The 19,402-nt window shown below is 42.8% G+C and overlaps 1 pseudogene; it reads right to left on the bottom strand.

The window, feature by feature from the left end:
* LOC115471326 overlaps positions 1–6,562 on the bottom strand; it is a 33,853-nt pseudogene extending 27,291 nt beyond the window's left edge.
* Positions 6,563–19,402: the final 12,840 nt, after the last annotated feature.

Below are 19,402 nucleotides of genomic sequence, written 5' to 3'. Positions count from 1 at the left end.
GACTGGACTCCGAGGCTTGAGTGGGAGCGTCACTTGACTGAGGATGGGAGGCTCAGTTCGAAGCACCACCCGCACTGGCATCGGAGGCTCGGTTAGCAGCGTCACTCGGGCTGGACTCCGAGGCTTGAGTGGAAGCACCACTTGAACTGAGATTGGAAGCTCGGTTAGACGCATCCCGTGGACTGGACTCCGAGGCTTGAGTGGAGCGCCACTGTCCGAGGATTGGAGGCTCAGTTCGAAGCACCACCCGAACTGGAATCGGAGGTTCGGTTAGCAGCGTCACTCGGGCTGGACTCCGAGGCTTGAGTGGAAGCACCACTTGAACTGGGATTGGAGGCTCGGTTAGATGCCTCCCGTGGACTGGACTCCGAGCTTGGCTGGAACTGACATCAGAATCCAGAACTGGCCTGGAACCAGGCAGCCACCTTCTTTCAGTGTGGGCTTCAGGAGTATCCCCTGGCCTGGATCTGAGAGAAGTCTGAAGCGGTACAAGAAGAGCTTGGTAGAAGGATCAATAGAAGAGATTGGGTTTCCAGAGACAACAGGACCCCAGAAACGCTTTCTCTCTGCTGCAGCTTCAGGAGTCTTCTCCAGGGCTGGTCAGACAAAAGTTTAATGCGGTAATCCCGGAGCGTCAGAAAAGGATCAAGATCAAAAATTGGGTTGGAGCTGGGGTCCGAGCCGGAATCAGGAGCTGCACCGAGGCTGGAACCCGGATTGCCAACAGGGAAGAAAGTCTTAGGCTGGAAACCCAGCTGGTAGGGTGATCTTGCCGAGCTCATGGCCTTTGCATTCTGTCACGTTTACTAAACAGGAACTGGGTTTGTGAGCCCTTGGACCACTGCCGAGGAGCGGCAGTAGCAGGCAAAACCACCCCCACACCAGAAGCAAGGCAGAACAGACGTACCGGCAAATCCAGGCTAGTCTCTAGGCAGTCAGCCAGCAAGCAAGCAAGCAGAAGACAGGTCCAGACAAAGGGTCAAAAGGCAGGCGGCAAGCAAAGCAAAGTCCAGGTCCAGACAAAGGGTCAAAAGGCAGGCAGCAAGCAAAGCAAAGTCCAGGTCCAGGCAAAGGTTCAAAAGGCAGGCGGCAAGCAAAGCAAAGTCCAAGTCCAGGCAAAGGTTCAAAAGGCAGGTGGCAAGCAAAGCAAAGTCCAGGATCAGGCAAGGTTCAAAAGGCAGGAAACCAGCAAACGCAGAATCAGGTCCAGACAAAGTCTCTCAGGCAGAAGTGCACAAGCACCCACGTACCAGGGCCTAAGACGATGCAAAGGCAAGGGCTGAAAGTAACAAAATGGCTAATAAGCCCAGCAGCACCTGGAACTCAGCTGCTGCAATCACCAGGCAGCTATGGATGCTGTGCAGGCTCAAACAACACAAGCAAACCTGGCAGCCTGGAAGATCCGGACCGGACTGAGCCGAAATCTGGAACGGGTGATGGTCCATAGCAGACACCCGTTCTGGCCACCAGAGGGCGAGGAAAGCACAGACGTAACATCAAACCATTGAACGCAACTGGCAAGAACATATTACTCCTACAATTTGACATGTCCAGCGCCTTCGACATGGTTGATCATGGAATACTACTAAATATCCTAGAGTACTTCGGAATTGGAGGCAACGTTCTCACTTGGTTCAAGGGGTTCCTAACCTCACGATCATACCAAGTGACATCTAATTCGACCACATCAGCCACATGGATACCTGAATGCTGAGTTCCACAAGGATCCCCCCTCTCACCGACCTTATTCAACTTAATGATACCCTTGGCCAAACTACTATCAAACCAAAACCTCAACCCATACATATACGCAGACGACTAACGATCTACATCCCATTTAAACAAGATTTAAAGGAAATTTCCAATGACATCAACCAGACTCTACATATCATGCACTCATGGGCGGATGCATTCCAGTTGAAACTCAATGCAGAAAAAAACCCAATGCCTAATACTCACCTCTCAACATAACATGAACAAATTCACCACCATCAACACACCAAAACTGAAACTTCCAATTTCGGACACATTAAAAATTCTTGGAGTTACCATTGATCGTCACCTAACACTTGAGAATCACGTGAAAAACACAACCAAGAAGATGTTCCATTCAATGTAGAAATTAAAAAGAGTAAGACCTTTCTTCCCAAGGACCGTCTTCCGTAACCTGGTACAATCAATGGTACTCAGCCATCTAGACTATTGCAACGCACTCTATTCTGGCTGCAAAGAGCAAATAATCAAGAAACTTCAGACAGCACACAACACAGCAGCTAGACTCATATTCGGTAAAACAAAATATGAAAGTGCTAAACCCCTACGAGAAAAGCTACACTGGCTACCACTCAAAGAACGCATCACGTTCAAAATATGTACCCTAGTTCACAAAATCATTCACGGAGATGCCCCAGCCTACCTGTCAGACCTGATAGACCTACCACCCAGGAACACTACAAAATCATCCCGCACATTCCTCAATCTTCACTTTTCCAGCTGCAAAGGTCTACAATACAAACTAACGCATGCGTCAACCTTTTCCTACTTGAGCACACAATTCTGGAACGCGCTGCCGCGCAACTTAAAAACGATCTACTAACTAATTAACTTCCGCAAACTACTGAAGACTTATCTCTTTAACAAGGTATACCACAAAGATTAACAAATGTGAACTCCTACACATATATCCAGAATTGCCTTACGATGTTTGCTTGTTATACTACTATCATGCTTTATCATTATCATGTTACCCAAGATCCTTATGCAATACTAAATGTCTATTCTCTTATGTATTTCACTATTCATGATGTACATAAGCCACATTGAGCCTGCAAAGAGGTGGGAAAATGTGGGCTACAAATGCAATAAATAATAAAATAAAATAAAATAAACAGGAATGATTGGCAAGACTGGATGGATCAATTGCTCCTTTTACGATCTGCTACACATAAAGACAGCACCAGAAGAGTTTTAAAACTTATGTCTAAAGGGCTATTTTGTAAAGGGAATAATTTATTCTTACCTTCAGGATTTGGGTGAGACAGCACAAATATTCTTCAACCCCAAGGCCCTATATTCTCTTTCTGTCTCCCTGTCCTGGTATTCAGTTGATGTATACTTACCGAAATGAAGGAAATCCAGTCCTGGCTTTCACTGACTAAACACATGGGTCAGTATTCAAAAGGACTTATAACTATAGGGGGCAATTCTAAAACATGGCACCTATACTTATGCGTCACTCGCATGTGTAAAATACAGAACACTCTACAGCTCATGTTCTTTCTGGTTTTCCAGATATGCAGAGAGACAAAGTGGGAATGACCAAACGGGTGAACTAGGAGTTTATCAAAAGATGTCCGTTATTGAGCAGTGATTCACATACGTTCAACAAAATCAGTTGTAGACAGGCAACGGGACTCAACACAGGCCATGTTTCGGGAGTCCTAGTTGGATTGTCTTAAATGTTTGCAAAGTTGTGAAAGAATTTTGCTGAGTGAGTTATACCATAGGGGCACAATCTGTTGCTCTGGAAAGACGTGTTTCTGTGCTAATGATTGTTCAGATTGTGTCCATATAGTAATAGCTCACTCAGCAAAATTCTTTCACAATGTTGCAAACATATATGACAAGGGATGTGTGTTCATTTTGGATGAAAGGTTAAAAAAAAACATGAATGAGGGTAGTTTTGGTTTGCTTATCTTAAACAAACTGAATGACCAAAAGATAGAATGAACCAAATCCTCATTCATTCCATTTATTCTTGGCAACAGTATAGCCAGGGGGCCAGAAAACTTGGAGACACTTTGGGAGGGAAACGATTTCAGCCATTTTGGGAGAGAAGGGTATATCACAGTGTATTTCACCAAGCAACCAAACAGGTTCCAACCCACAGGTTTCCAGTAAAGCAGGGAATAAAGCAGGCTTCCAAATAAATCAGGCTTCCAATAAAGCAGGTGAATAAAGCAGGCTTCCAAATAAGTCAGGCTTCCAAATATATCAGGCTTTCAATAGAGCAGGTTAATAAAGCAGGTTTCCAAATACATCAAGCTTTCAATAAAGCAGGTTTCCAAATTATCAGGCTTCCAATAAAGCAGGTTACTCTCCCTCCAACACCCTTCCAAACCCTCAAGAGCCATCCCTGCCTTGGAACTCTCCCACTCCATAGAGGCTTCTCCCCCCTCCTCGGATTCCTCTCCCCTATGATCTACCCCTCCTTCCATATAATCCATCCAATCATCTTCTTCCCTCTCCATGGGCCCCTCTCTATTCCAGCTGGGCCGCATGGTATATTGATTATGTATCCATGGGAACTGAGCTTCTTCCCTCCACCCCCCCTAGTGGGGGACGAAATTATAGGCTCAGCCTGACTATCCCCCTGGCTCCCTCTGCTGGAGCTGGGAATCCATTCCCTTGTTTCCAGATTACTCTCTGCCTCCCTTCTTGCAATGGCTTCTGGTACTTGTATTTCAGGGTCTAAATGCTTCATCCTAGCCCCCCTGGCAGTAGCCTTGTCACACACCCCCTCCCTCAAGAAATTGCAACCCTCGGAAGACCACAGAGGACTCTCCCGAGGGTCTGCAATTCGGGACAGGGCGTCTGCATTTCCATGGAGCTTCCCTGCCCAGTGCTGCACTGTGAAGGAAAAAGCCTGCAGGGATAAATACCACCTCGTAAGGCGGCTGTTCTGACCGCGCTTCTGCTGCAACCATTTTAACGGGGCATGATCCATTATGAGCAGAAAAGGTCGTCCCTGGAGGTAATACTTTAAAGTCTCCATGGCCCACTTAACGGCTAGGCACTCCCTTTCTATCACCAATTAGTGCTGTTCTGCGGGCGTCAGTTTCTTACTCAGAAACAGCACTGGGTGTTCCTCCTGCTCAAACTCCTGGGACAAGACAGCCCCCAGCCCTGTTTCAGAGGCATCGGTTTGTAAAAGGAAGGGCCTCCCAAAATCTACACCCCTCAAGACGGGTTCTTGAAATAAGATGTGTCGTAGTGTGTCGAAGGCTGCCCTCCCCTATGTCTCTCATATCAAAGTATTGGGGTGGGTCCTCTTTAACATATCTGTCAAGGGGCTAGAGATCTCCGCAAAGTTAGGGATGAAACGTCTATAGTACCCCACGAGTCCCAGAAAGCTACGCCTTATTTCCATCATCATCTCAATACGAAGACAGCACATCTCAGTTTCACCTAAATACTCTTCACATGCATGTCCATTCATTTTTCATATTTCATCCAGATATCACAAAGATACAAACAGCAAGAACCTCAACTATTATCTCTTTGTTAAACACTTCTACTACTTGATAACTGAAGTTTGTGACAGCTGTTATTGGCTTGATAATAAAAATCGTTTGACCTAGCCACTGTCTGCAATTGTGATGAGATCTGGAAAATGGCTGGTGGACGGCTCCACCTTGCTGGGAAGCAGTGGACCCTTTTCACAACATAGACAAACATGGTTTAATGGGACAGTCTTGCCTCACCAATTTGCTTCATTTCTTTGAAGGCGTGAAAAAAACATATTGATAAAGGTGAACCAGTTGATGTAGTGGATCTAGATTTTTAGAAACCTTTTGACAAAGCACCTCATGAGAGAAACAATGTCTTTCTGTGGATTAAGAATTGGCTATTGGACAGAAAACAAAGGGTAGGGTTAAATGGCCATTTTTCTTGGTGGAGAAGGGTGAATAGTGGAGTGCTTCAGGGATCTGTACTGGGACTGATGTTCGGTGCTATTTAACATATTTATAAATGATGTTGAAATCAGAATGACTAGTGAGGTGATTAAATTTGCAGATGATATGAAGCTGTTCAAAGTTGCCAAAATGCATACAGATTGTGAAAAATTGCAGGAAGACTTTAAGAAACTGGAAGACTGTGCATCCAAATGACAGATGAAATTGAATGTAGACAAATACAAAGTGATGTACATTGGGAAAAATAATCCGAATCTGACTTCTCCTTTCTCACGACTTGTAAACTGACTGCAGATCTTGGCAGCATCCTGCAGCAATTAATTCTCTGATGTGGAACCATGCTTCACAGGAAACGGCATTCTCCCATCCAATTCATAGAGGCTACCATCCACATTGATGAATACTATGAACTGGAAGTTCACATCATCTTCTACCTGATGTTGCCCTTCCTGGGCTACTGCGTCATGGACTGCCTGAATAGCCTCATTCTTTTCAAGATGGGAAGCCCTTTCTTCAGAAGATTGCTTGTTTCTGCCAAAAAAACGTTTCAGGATAGAGCTGTCACCAAGCTCCAGTTTGTTATTGGCTACTGCATGTATAATACCAACAGTCCTACAGGAGCTGCCAATTGTCTGCTTCATGAAGTAAATTTTAGGACTTATTTCTTGCCCTTTAAGTTCTGTTTCTCTCTGAAACGTTCATGCTGTTGAGTCAAAGGGAAGAGCAGCAGTAAGGCGATGGCACAGAACACAGCGATTCGTGTTCCAGCCCAGCACGTCCACGAAGCGCCAACCGTCTGTCACCCCGAGCTTGGTGAGCACTTTATTCAGGATCTCAGGGTTGATTCACATTGCTTTCCACTGCATTTTAGCAACTTAAGGGGGATCCACGTCAATTGCTACAGCGTGTCCACCACACCAGACTCCACTAAAGAAAAGTGAAAGCCTACCTTTTTTTCCTTTCAGCAGGTCCCCTTTAAGAATCTGCCTGGATTCTCTACCCTTTAGTTCCCCTTCCTTAACTGGCTCCTTATCCAGCCTTGGCCTCCCTAGGTACAGCTTACCTGAGGTGCCTGCTGGTCTGCGCCTTAATAAAGGGAACCAAGGTCCTCTGTCCCACAACTCATCTCCGTGGATCACGCTTCAGGTCCCATCTGGGATAGTGCCATTCTGAAAAGGGTTCACTGCTTCCCAGATTTCACTACAATTGCAGACAGTGGCTAGGTCAAGCGATTTTTATTATCAAGCCAATAACAGCTGTCACAAACTTCAGTACATAGGTTATCCCCAAACAAACAGGTTTCAACCACATAGGTTTCCAGTAAAGCAGGGAAATAAAGCAGGCTTCCAAATAAACCAGGCTTCCAATAAAGCAGGTAAATGAAGCAGGTTTTCAAATACATCAGGCTTTCAATAAAGCAGGTAAATAAAGCAGGTTTCCAAATATATCAGGTTTCCAATAAAGCAGGTTACTCTCACCTCCAACATCCTTCCAAATCCTCAGGAGCTGGCCATCCCTGCCTTGGAACTCTCCCACTCCATAGAGGCTTCTCCCCCCTCCTGGGATTCCTCTCCCCTCTGATCTACCCATCCTTCCATATAATCCATATAATCATCTTCTTCCCTCTCCATGGGCCCCTCTCTATTCCAGCTGGGCCGCATGGTATATGATTGTGTATCCAGGAGAACTGAGTTCTTTCCTCTGCCTCCCCCTAGTGGGGGACAAAATTATAGGCTCAGCCTGACTATCCCCCTGGCTCCCTCTGCTGGAGCTGGGAATCCATTCCCTTGTTTCCAGATTACTCTCTGCCTCCCTCCTTGCAATGGCTTCTGGTACTTGTATTTCAGGGTCTAAATGCTTCATCCTAGCCCCATGGCAGTAGCCTTGTCACAACGTGTTCTGTAATTTTATTCTTTATAATAGTTTGGCTGGCACTGAAATCAGGCTTACCAGTCTGTAATTTCCTGGATCACCCTTTTTATTTTATTTTGTTTGATTTCTATTGATAACCTTAAGAGTGGACTAACACGGTTACCACACTCCTCTACTGGATCACCCTGGAACCCTTTTTAAAAATCAGCATCAAGGTGGCCTCCCTCCAATCTTCAGGTTCTATGGATGATGTTAACGACAAGTTACAGATCACTAGCAGCAGATCAGCAATTTCATGTTTGAGTCTTTCAATACCCTGGGGTGTATACCATCTGGCACAGGTGATTTATCTCTCTTTAACTTGTCAATTTGGCTCAGCACATCTTTCATGTTCGCAGAGATTTCTTTCATTTCCTCTGCATCGTCAACTCTGAAACCATTTCCGTACAGGTAGATTCTCTTACTCTTCTTCCATAAAGACCAAGCAAAGAATTCATTCAATCTCTCCACTGTGGCCTTGTCCTCCTTGAGTGCTCCTTTTGCTCCTTCCTGATCTAACGGTCCCTACGGATTCCCTTGGAGCTAGCTACGCTTCCATGAAAATATTTAAATACCAAAACCAATCATAACTTCAGATAGAGCAACCTCTCCCCACTTGCTATCACTATTTTTAAATGTAAAAATGCTGCATAAAATGCTGAAAAACAAGAAAAGAAACTTTTAAAATTATGTGTTCCAGGCAGCCATTTTGTATGCATTTCAATAACTCCAATGATGTCATCAGAAAGGGAAAGGGCTAAAGAGTCATACAAATGTATTGGAACATTTCAAAAATGCATATTAAAAACCAATTCTCATTGAAAAACAATTAAACAAATTATTCAATGAAAATTGCTATTAAAGGTGGTCATGCCTATGAAACATTCAATAAATACATAAATAATAATGTATCTAAAAAGCACAAATTAATAAAATCATAAATACAGAACCTAATAAATCAGAATACAAAACAATCTTACTAAAACTATACACATAAATACTGAATAGATGACTGACCATTAAATATGTGTTATGGAACTGTATGCATGCCTTCCTTTTTGCTGAAGGTGCATATGTTCCATTATTACAATTGGATCATGAAATTACAGAAAATCTAACTCCATGTTAAGACTATTAGGTGACGTGGAGGGGCATTTTCAATATGATGTCTAAGTCCGACCTTTGGACTTTTGCAAAAATATCCAAAATCTGAATATGAAAGAAGGTCATTTTCAAAAAGAAAACGTCTACCTTTTTTTCCAAAAAGTACTGTTTTGAACAAGGTTTTGTGATTGGACGTTTTGTTATTTTGGTCCATTAAAAAAACAAAAACGGCCATGTGCAAGACACACAAAATCAAGCCATTGGGATGTAGGAGGAGCCAGCATTTTTAGTACACTGGTCCCCCAGACATCCCAGGAAAGCAATGGGGCACCCTATGGAGCACTGCTGTGGACTTCATAAAATGCTCCCAGGTACACATCTCACATTGCTCCCCTTATCTTGTCTGCTGAGCCCCCCAAAACCCATTACCCCAACTGTACACCACTACCATAGCCCTTACGGGTGAAGGGGGCACCTATAGGTGTGTACATGGGTTTCTGGTGGCTCATTATAGAGAAAGAAATGACAGGATTAGCAGTCTGTTGAATATGTGCAGAGAAAGGAGAGAGAGGAGGCGAAGATGACCCCAAGGTTACGAGCTGATGATAAAGGGAGGATGAAAGTGTTGTCCACAGAGATAAATTGGGGAAGAGGAGAGGTTGGTTTAGGGGGATAGATAAGAAGCCAGTCTTGGACATGTTTAGTTTCAGATGGTGGTGAGACATCCAGACAGCAGTGTCAAACAGGAAGGCTGATACTTATTGTACATCTAACTTCCAATGCTTATGTTGCTTCTTATTTTCTTCATTTGGGTTCTTTTTCTATTTTCAAAGGATAATCTTTGGCTATAATAGCCTCTTTTACTTCACCTTTAACCATGCTGGCTGTCGTTTTCTCTTTTTTTTATTCCATCTTTGCAAATATGTGGAGTGCATTCTGGCCTTATTTTTTCTTTCCAGTGTGGGCTTTTAATCACATTATCAGTGTCATGTTGATCCTTATCAGTTTCTTGCTTCTATCCCTAATTACATTATACCTTGTTTATTTTGTTTCCTATGCCAGGAATATATAGAATGATATTAGAATCTAGCTGTCTCTTTTGAACTTTTCATACTTGATATGTTTAATTTCTTTCTTAAAGTGCTCTAATTGGTATAATGTTCATACAGGACAATAAAGGAAATGTCATGCTTTTTAACATTTCTTAATTGTGCGCTAAGTCCTCTTTTACCTTTTCTGCCTTTGTAGTTGCAGTTTGTGCAATTAAAATCATTAAATACAGGGAGCATTATTGATTAGTAGCTTCCCATTTATCATAAATTCATTGTCATCATTGTACATTCTGGGTTCTTTGTAAATCCTCAGGCCCCAAGGAATCATGTCTACAATAATCATGTAGAAGAATGCAGTTCTTGTGTACTAAATGCTTACTCAGTTTAATTGCTTCTTCCCAGTATTCTTAAAGAATGGTTTCCTTGGGGAGAAGCTCTTCCAGTTGTGTGTCAGTAAAGCTCAAGATGTCTCTCCATGGGTGAAAACCACGTTTTGCCTCACAAGAACAGTACAGCAACAAAGAGGCTGAGAACTGCATGTGAACAGTCACACACAGAACAGAGCACACCCTAAATTGATGAAACAGATATTTATTGCTCAAGATGACCGACATGCCATGTTTCACCTTCCAAGAGGCTGCGTCAGGGGCCATATATACAGTTAAAATCATATAAAACTTTACTTCACAACCAAATAAATTGAAATCATGCACATGCAATTACTTGAAATACACACAATTAGTTGAACAAATCATAATAAATAAGTCAAATGGGGAGATATGATAGAAGTCTATAAATAATGAGTGGAGTGGAAGGGTAGGCGTGAATCGTTTGTTTACTCTTTCCAAAAATACTAGGAGTAGGAGATATGTGATGAAACTACAAGTAGTAAATTTAATACAAATCAGAGAAAATTTTCTTCACTCAACGTGTAATTAAACTCTGGAATTCGTTGCAGAGAATGTGGTAAAGGTGGTTTAACTTAGCGGGGTTTTAAAAAGGTATAGACAGCTTCCTAAAGGAAAAGTCCATAGACCATTATTAAATTGACAGGGGGAAAATCCACTGTTATTTCTGGGATAAACAGCATAAAATGTATTGAACTTTTTCGGGATCTTGCCAGGTATTTGTGACCTGGATTGGCCACTGTTGAAAACAGGATGCTGGGCTTGATGGACCTTTGGTCTGTCCCAGTGTGGCAATACTTATGTACTTATGTATGTACTTATGGTAAAACAAGAAGAGTTAGTACTATACTGAATGAAAATCATAATTCTTAAAGGCTTAGAACATACATATGTGTGCACAATAGGACATTTAGAAAAGACACATACCTATTAAAGTTTCTCGAGGCACTTTCCCCTAATAGTAAGTGCATGTCTTTTTATAGAAGTTCTGTTTGTGGGTGCTGACTTGTACAGCTTTCTGGAATCTGCTTTTGGACGAATCATGCTATATTAACCTAAATGGATATTGCTATTATTTCACTCTAGTTATGTTCTGTCTAGGCTTTGTGGTCTTGTAAGTTCAATAAGAAAAACAGAACTTCTCACCCTAGAGTACTTTCAAAAGAAAGTTGTAACCCTACCCATTCCCCCAGGTATAAACAATATGTCCTGATGTTCACAGGGTTAATTAGTAAAGGACAGCTCAAGTCAGGGACAGCCAGTTCTGGGAAGTCATTGTGAGTCACTGTTGGTGACTTTTTCTTGGCTTGGAACTGTATTAAAGAAGAAATGAATCTTCTGAGTAAGTTGTTTGTCTTCTTTTACATGATCACATTGGGAGACTGTGCAAATGGTAGACCTGGAAATTCATAGAAGCTTGCAGTCAAAGTATTAAAGAAACTTTCTAAAGGAAAATTCACTTTCATAGAAAAAGAACAGGCCAAAGTCCAAATGTAGCCTCTTTTCACTCAGGGTTACCAGAAGACTTGGTGCCATCTGCGATTGGCCAGTTCTGGGTATGTCTCACTCTATTTATAGATTAGATAGGGCATCTTGCATTCCTTAGAACTAACCCATTTGTAGACATTGCCTCCAAAAGAGAACAAGTTCATTTTTCTCCCTGAACTAAATGTCCACACAGCTGTACTGGGGAAGTCCCAGCAGAACTAACAGTGGTTCAATCCACTCATTTATTTCCATGATCTCACTGATGTAGAAGCAGGAAAGAAAGGGAAAATAGTTTAGTGATGCACTTTCAATTTCTTCAGTCAGGAGAAAGATTATCCACGAGTCAGACCTCCTCCTAAGAGAAATTCTGTCCAGTTGAAACGGCAGTATTTGTGTATTAATAAGTAAACTAATTGCATGTGTTAATGTACAAATATTAACATTTACACTTTCACGAGTAAGTGTAACATGTAAGTGTATACTTACTCGTGAAAGTGCTAGCAGGGCTCCTAATTCTATAATCCTGTGCACAAAGGTTATTTAATACTGCCAATTATTTGTTTATTGGTTAATTAAGCACTAATTGGCGCTAATAACCATACTGGTGATTATTGGAGTTAACTGTGCTAATTGGCACTAATTTGCACTTATATGTATAACAACACTAAATCACTATTCTAGAAAACTTAGGACTAGATTCTGTACATGGTGCCCCAGATAGTTGCTGAAATGATGTGCACTAAGCCAGAATTCTGTAAAGAGCATCCTCCACAGAATAACAATTAGAGACTATTAGCTTCATGCACATTTTGCACCTAAATTTGGGCGCTAGCACTTATGCCTGCCAAGACTGGTGTAAATGCTTGTGCCCAACTGATGGCTGTTAGGTAGGCAAATACAGGTATCTATAACATCACTCCTAATTTCTAGGAATGTCCCTGATCTTCCCATGGCCACGCCCTTTTTGGAGTTGTACACTATGAAATTGAGGAGCACACATTATAGATTAAGGCATAGGGCATATTTGTGCATAGCTCCTAATTACTGCCAAAGATTGTTAGCACTTAATTAGTTTGCACATGGATCTGCAATCCGCACTCAAATTTGGACACCCAACTTTGGGTGACCTATACAGAATTTGGCAGTTATTGTGCAAGAGCTGTTGCATGTAACTACAAGAAGGCATGCACATGGGAGAGTCATGGGCAGGTCAGAGGCATGCCTAGCACTTTTGTGCTACTAGTAGAACCGTGCCCGTTTCCTTAACAATGAAATGGGCCCTAGGAAGGCTGTCATGTACCCCTCCATGTCCAGCGATTCTTCCCTCCCCTCCATGTCCAGCAATTCTTCTCTTCCCTGCCCTCCCATCCATGTCCCACGATTCTCTCCTCTACTGTCCTCCCATCCCATCCATGTCCATCAATTCTCCTCTGCCCTGCCCTCCCTTCCCCTTCCCTTCCTCCCTCCCTCCCCTCGATTTGTACCTGAACGTTCTGTGGCTGGCTAGCGCTGGCTTCACCCTCCTGACGTCAGCTCACCTACAGCGTTCCCTTCCCTCTCACTGTTCCGCCCTCTGACGTCATTACGTCTTGACGCGAGGGCGGGACAGTGAGGGGGAATGGAACGCTGGAGGCTGGCTGACATCAGGAGATGTTACGAACCCAGGCAGCCAGACATGGAACGTTGGAGGTGCAAATTATTATATAGGATGATTCCAGAAAACTGTCAATTATGTGTGCAATTGCAACATTTAGTCATGGTCATTTTCACCACCCATTGACATGGTATAAGTGGCCACTCCTAAATTTCAGTGTCACAATGCTGACTTACACTGGTATTCTATAATAGTAATTATGATTGTAATTGCCAGTATAGAATTTGCACTTAACATGCAGCATCCTAGTCCTTAAATTTCAATGACCTTTTCAGAATTACCCCCTTACCACCGGAGTCTAAATAACGCGCCTAGCATTCTGTGCTGAAATCTATGTGCATTCCATAACAACACACAAAACTTAATTGGCTTAACAAGCTAATCAGCACCGATAACAGCACCTAACAAGCAATAATGAGCACTAATTTGCAGGCCACATTGAGCCTGCAAATAGGTGGGAAAATGTGGGATACAAATGCAATAAATAAATAAATAAATAAATAATTGGCAATAATTACAATTTATGTGCACAACTCGCTAAGCATATTCTGTAATGAACTGCATCTAACTTTTAATGTGCACAGTTCAAAAGGGGCATGGTTATGGGCGGGGAAATGAGTGTTTCATGGGCGTTCCAAAATTTACACGCGTAATTACAGAATATGGCCCAATGCATGTAAATCTACGTGCAGGGATTTATGCCATGTTTCATTGGTGTAAATGGAGTCGCATAGTTTTAGGTGCTGGGACATCAGCTAAGTGTATTCTATATACTCTATATGCTAAACCTAGTGGACTTACCGCCCAGGAATGCCAAAAGATCGGCCCGCAAATTCCTCAACCTGAACTTCCCCAGCTGCAAAGGAATGAAATACAAACAGGCTTATGCTACTACCTTTGCATACAAAAGCACACAGTCTTGGAATGCACTACCCATGGCCCTGAAAACCATAACCAATCTAACAAGCTTTCGCAAAGCTTTGAAAACACATCTCTTCAACAGAGCCTACAAAAGTCACCCTCAATGAAACGAATCATTCCTTAAACTACCCAAGTACACCTAAAACACCTCTCACACGACCTTACCTAACACCTTTCCATCTGAATTCCTCTTTCACCTCAGCTTATGATTGACTTTTTTTTTTTTAAATCATGTAACGACGTTCTCATTTCCATACTCTGTAAGCCACATTGAGCCTGCAAAGAGGTGGGAAAATGTGGGGTACAAATACAATAATTAAATAAATAAATAAATATACTGCGCCTAAATCAAGGTGCCGCTTACAGAATACGCTTAGCCGGAAATGTTTACTATGCAGATTGTTTAGGCGCCTTATATAGAATCTGGCCCTTAGTGCATAAATGCAAGAGGGATATACACATGGGTGGGTCTCCCATTAACAAAATGTGTCCCTGTTGTATTTAGGTGCCTGCAGTTACACCAGACCTATTGGTCATGTAACTGTAGGTGCGAAATGTATAGTGGTGTTCATAAGTCCTGCATCACTTTGTTGAAATCTGTTTTTAGCAGTTTAAGACAAAATTTGAAGCTATGCAACTGAATACTGCATGTCGTTTTGTTCTAATTTTCATTCTGGGCTATCATATACCATCACTTGCAAATTTACATTACTGTTGACACACCTATAGCCCTAATTATAAACTATTTTGAATTTCCATGTTGCATTGACAGAGTTGCCTTATTGTAACCACTATTCACCCTATATTCAAGGCTCCTGACTGGTTAAATTGTTTATGACCACCTAAGTGGTAATATTCAGTGGCACGTAACCAGATAGTGATGCTGAATATGACGATACACTGTTCCTGCATTGTCAGGTTAATGCCATGGTGGTCCATGGGCAACACCTGAGCAAAGTTGTTAAATCGCAAGAGGATTGTGAAAAATTACAAGAGGACCTTACGAGACTGGGAGACTGGGTGTCTAAATGGCAGATGACGTTTAATGTCATAAGTACATAAGTATTGCCATACTGGGAAAGATCAAAGGTCCATCGAGCCCAGCATCCTGTTTCCAACAGTTGCCAATCCAAGTCACAAATACTTGGCAAGATCCCGAAAATGTACAAAACATTTTACACTGCCTATCCCAGAAATAGTGGATTTTCCCCAAGTTCACCCAACAACGGTCCATGGACTTCTCCTCCAGGAAGCCGTCCAAACCCCCTTCAAACTCTGCCAAGCTAACTGCCCTTATCACACTCTCTGGCAACGAATTCCAGAGTTCAATTACACGTTGAGCGAAGAAAAACTTTCTCCGATTTGTGCAAAGTGATGCATGTGGGAAAGAGGAACCCAAGTTATAGGTACGTAATTCAAGGTTCCTCGTTAGGAGTCACCGACCAAGACAGGGATCTAGGCAGCGGCGTTGATAATACTTTGAAACCCACTGCTCAGTGTGCGGCGGCAGCGGCTAAGAAAGCAAATAGAACATTAGGTATTATTAGGAAAGGAATGGAAAACAAAAATGAGGACGTTATAATGTTCTTGTATCGCTCCATGGTGTGACCACACCTCGAAATTGTGTTCAATTCTGGTCGTTGCATCTCAAAAAAGATTAATAGTGGAATTAGAAAAGATACAGAGAAGGGAGACAAAAATGATAAAGGCAATGGGACGATTTCCTTATGAGGAAAGGCTGAAGCGGCTAGGTCTCTTCAGCTTGGAGAAAAGACGGCTGAGGGGAGATATGATAGATTTCTATAAAATAGTGAGTGGAGTAGAACAGGTAGATGTCAATTATTTGTTTACTCTTTCCAAAAATACTAGGGGGCATGGAATGAATCTACAAAGTAGTATATTTAAAACGAATTGGAGAAAAGTTTTCTTCACTCAACATGTAATTAAACTCTGGAATTCGTTGCCAGAAAATGTGGTAAAGGCGGTTAGCTTAGCGGGGTTTAAAAAGGTTTGGATGGCTTCCTAAAGGAAAAGTCCATAGATTATTATTAAAATGAACTTGGGGAAAGTCCACTGCTTATTTCTGGGATAAGCAGCATCAAATGTATTGTACTTTTTCGGATCTTGCCAGGTATTTGTGACCTGGATTGGCCACTGTTGGAAGCAGGATGCCGGGCTTTATGGACCTTTGGTCTGTCCCAGTATGGCAATACTTATGTACTTATAATGACTAGCCTATTGTAATGCCCTGAACACTGGTCAAACCAAAAAACGTTTGTATCAAATCCAACTAATACAGAATACTGCAGCACGACTGATAGAAGGCTGCAAATGGTGTGACCACATCACACCCTTCCTGCAAAAACTACACTGGCTACCAGTACCTTACAGGGCTAAATTTAAAACTCTATGTTTGATTTTCAAGGCCCTCAGACAAAACAGGCCAGAGTATTTAAAGAATAAGTTAGCCCTTTACACATCTTTGAGACCTCTAAGATCCTCTCAAGGATCAGTGCTATCTGTCCCCTCAACAAAGAAAATTGTACCATGTAATACTGTCACGTCTGTGGCTGTGACCACCCTCAGACTTACCTTATTTCTGGGGGTCAGCTTCTAAGCTGGCTTCTGCCTATCCTTTCTGGAGTAGTTTTCCTTCTGTGTGCTGGCTGCTTCCAGCATGGCTCTAATTACTCCATTCTACTGCACCTGGGGGTGCTGCCTGAGTTAGCTCTACTTCTGTCTCCAGCCTGGATCTGTTTGCTCCTCTGTGCTGCACCTAAGTCTCTCTATGTTCTGTATGCGCTCTGCCTGCTCCTTGGTTTGTGCTCCTCTCACCTGCTGGTGGCCAGAGCTAGTGGCTGCCATAGTTTGTCTTGCTGTTCCTACCCGTTCCAGACTTTAGCCCAGTCTGGTCCGGTTCTTCCAGGCTGCTGGACTTGTTTCTCTTGTTTGTGCCTGGACAGCCTCCGTAGTTGCTTACTGATGGCTGCAACTGCTCCTCAGGTGTTGAAGGGCTTTATTAATCACTTAGAGACTGCAGCCTTTGCCACTTTCAGTAGCACATGTTGCCATTTGGCCTTGCGTCAGCTCCCAGGGTTTTCACCAATTGCTATGCAGACTGGGAGTCCATGTGTCTTCCTACCTGGACGATTGGCTGGTAAAGAGCATGTTAAATGACAGTGCTCAGGAGTCCATGAGGAGAGCTATTCAGGTGCTGGACCTATTAGGGTTTATTTTAAACTACCCCAAGTCCCATCTGCTCCTGGTTCAGCAATTGGAATTCATTGGAGCCCTGTTAGACACACAGCAGCAGGTGCAAGCCTTTCTCCCTGTGCTGAGGGCGGACACACTAGTCACCCTCGCCACTTGGGTTCGAGCCAGCCAGCAGGTCACAACTCAGCAGATGTTGAGATTGCTAGGTCACAAGGCCTCCACAATACATGTCACTCCCTTGACACGTCTACACACGAGAATGGCCCAATTGACTCTAGCTACACAGTGGTGTCAGGCCTCCGAAACCTAGCGGATGTCATCTGAGTAACACCGGAGTTGTTTCAGTTCCTCCTCTGGTGGACAATCTGATCCAATTTTGACAGTGGGACTTCGAATCCAAATTGCTCAGTCCCAGAAGGTGCTGATGACAGATGCATCCCACCTGGCTTCACAGCCAGGGTGCTTGGTCTGTAATGGTATCAGTTTAAATTGTCAGGATTATTGAAATATATGTAGCATAATTATTGATTGTGCTGAATCAGTTACAAATATATAACAATATAAAAATACAATTTTAAAAGACTTATTGAAACTGCAACAGGGGAACTGATCTGAACTCCAAATCCCTCTTCCCCCTCCCTTTGGGAACATTTAAAAGGACAAAAGGCCACTACTTCAGAAGTCTTCAAACTTCCTCTCCCCCTCCTACTTGAAGGACTGGTAACAAAAGCATGACTAAGGTTGGTACCTGAAGGCTCATCAAGACATCTCCACCAGCAGACAGAGAGTCTGGAAAAGTGTAAATCCAGATACTGAAAACAAAGGAAAACCATAAACAAGGCATTTGCTTGTTAAACCATTTGCTGGTTGCCTCAGATATGTATATCTGCCCCCTCCCATTAGCTATCAGACATGAAGATGCCAAGACATGTGCAGAAAGGAAAGACTTATAATGTGATCATGTGAACAGACTACAATTACCATAATGCCTTGCAAAATATCCAGTGCAAACCAGGAAGCAAATGATCCAGGACATGCACCCACCATGAACTATAAAAAGCCTGGAAATAGCCCAGCTCAAGCTCTTGGGACCTGCCTGCTCTTGGGAATCTGCTCTTGGAAATCTGATGCTCTGGGGACCCGTAGCCCACCTGCCTGCTGTGAGGACCTGCCTCTGCCTCATGGCTCTTCACTGGACCACAGCATGCTCTATAACAAAGACTGTTCTGTAAGTTATAACCTCTGATTTAAAAACCTGCTACTTTACTTAAGCACAGATTCTCTGTAAGATCTCTTAAGACTCTTATTTCTCGCTACAACATTAATCGCTAAAATTGTAACTTAATAAACCCTTTTGAATCTAAATATATAGTGCTCCTGTTCTTTCTTAAACCTGGTAATGCAGGTTAAAGTAATCCAATAAATGTACTTAATGCTTAATTCATTGCAATTGTGAATCTTGTTGCTTTAATCGGCAACTGGTGGAGAATTAATATATATATATATAAATTATAAACATTAGTGAGTGCTCTAGAGCTATCTCCAAGTATAAATTAATTCCTGTTACAGGTCAACGCAGGAAATATATCTTCAGATCAACCTACTGGAACACTCTAAAGGCTTTCAGAGATTGACTGGTCAACAAATTGAACTCATTGAATGGACAATCAGGTTGCAATGTATTACACTAACAAGCAGGGGGGTACTGGATCATACCCTCTGTGTCAGGAGGCTGAGGGGAAGTGGCAATGGGCTGCCAAGAACAGGATAGTTCTCAGAACCATATACCTGGCAGGCAAATCCAACATCCTGGTCGACAGGCTGAGCAGGGTCATGCAATCGCTCAGCACGAGTGCTTCCCGAAAGATCTTCCGGGAGTGGGGAACCCCCTTGATGGATCTGTTTACTACTCTATTCACCACAAAGTCCCTCAGTAGTGTTTCAGGGTCACGGCAC

The sequence above is a fragment of the Microcaecilia unicolor genome, chromosome 5 (genome assembly GCF_901765095.1).
Source record: "Microcaecilia unicolor chromosome 5, aMicUni1.1, whole genome shotgun sequence".
Taxonomy (NCBI): domain Eukaryota; kingdom Metazoa; phylum Chordata; class Amphibia; order Gymnophiona; family Siphonopidae; genus Microcaecilia; species Microcaecilia unicolor.
This window is presented reverse-complemented; position numbering and strand designations above follow the sequence as displayed.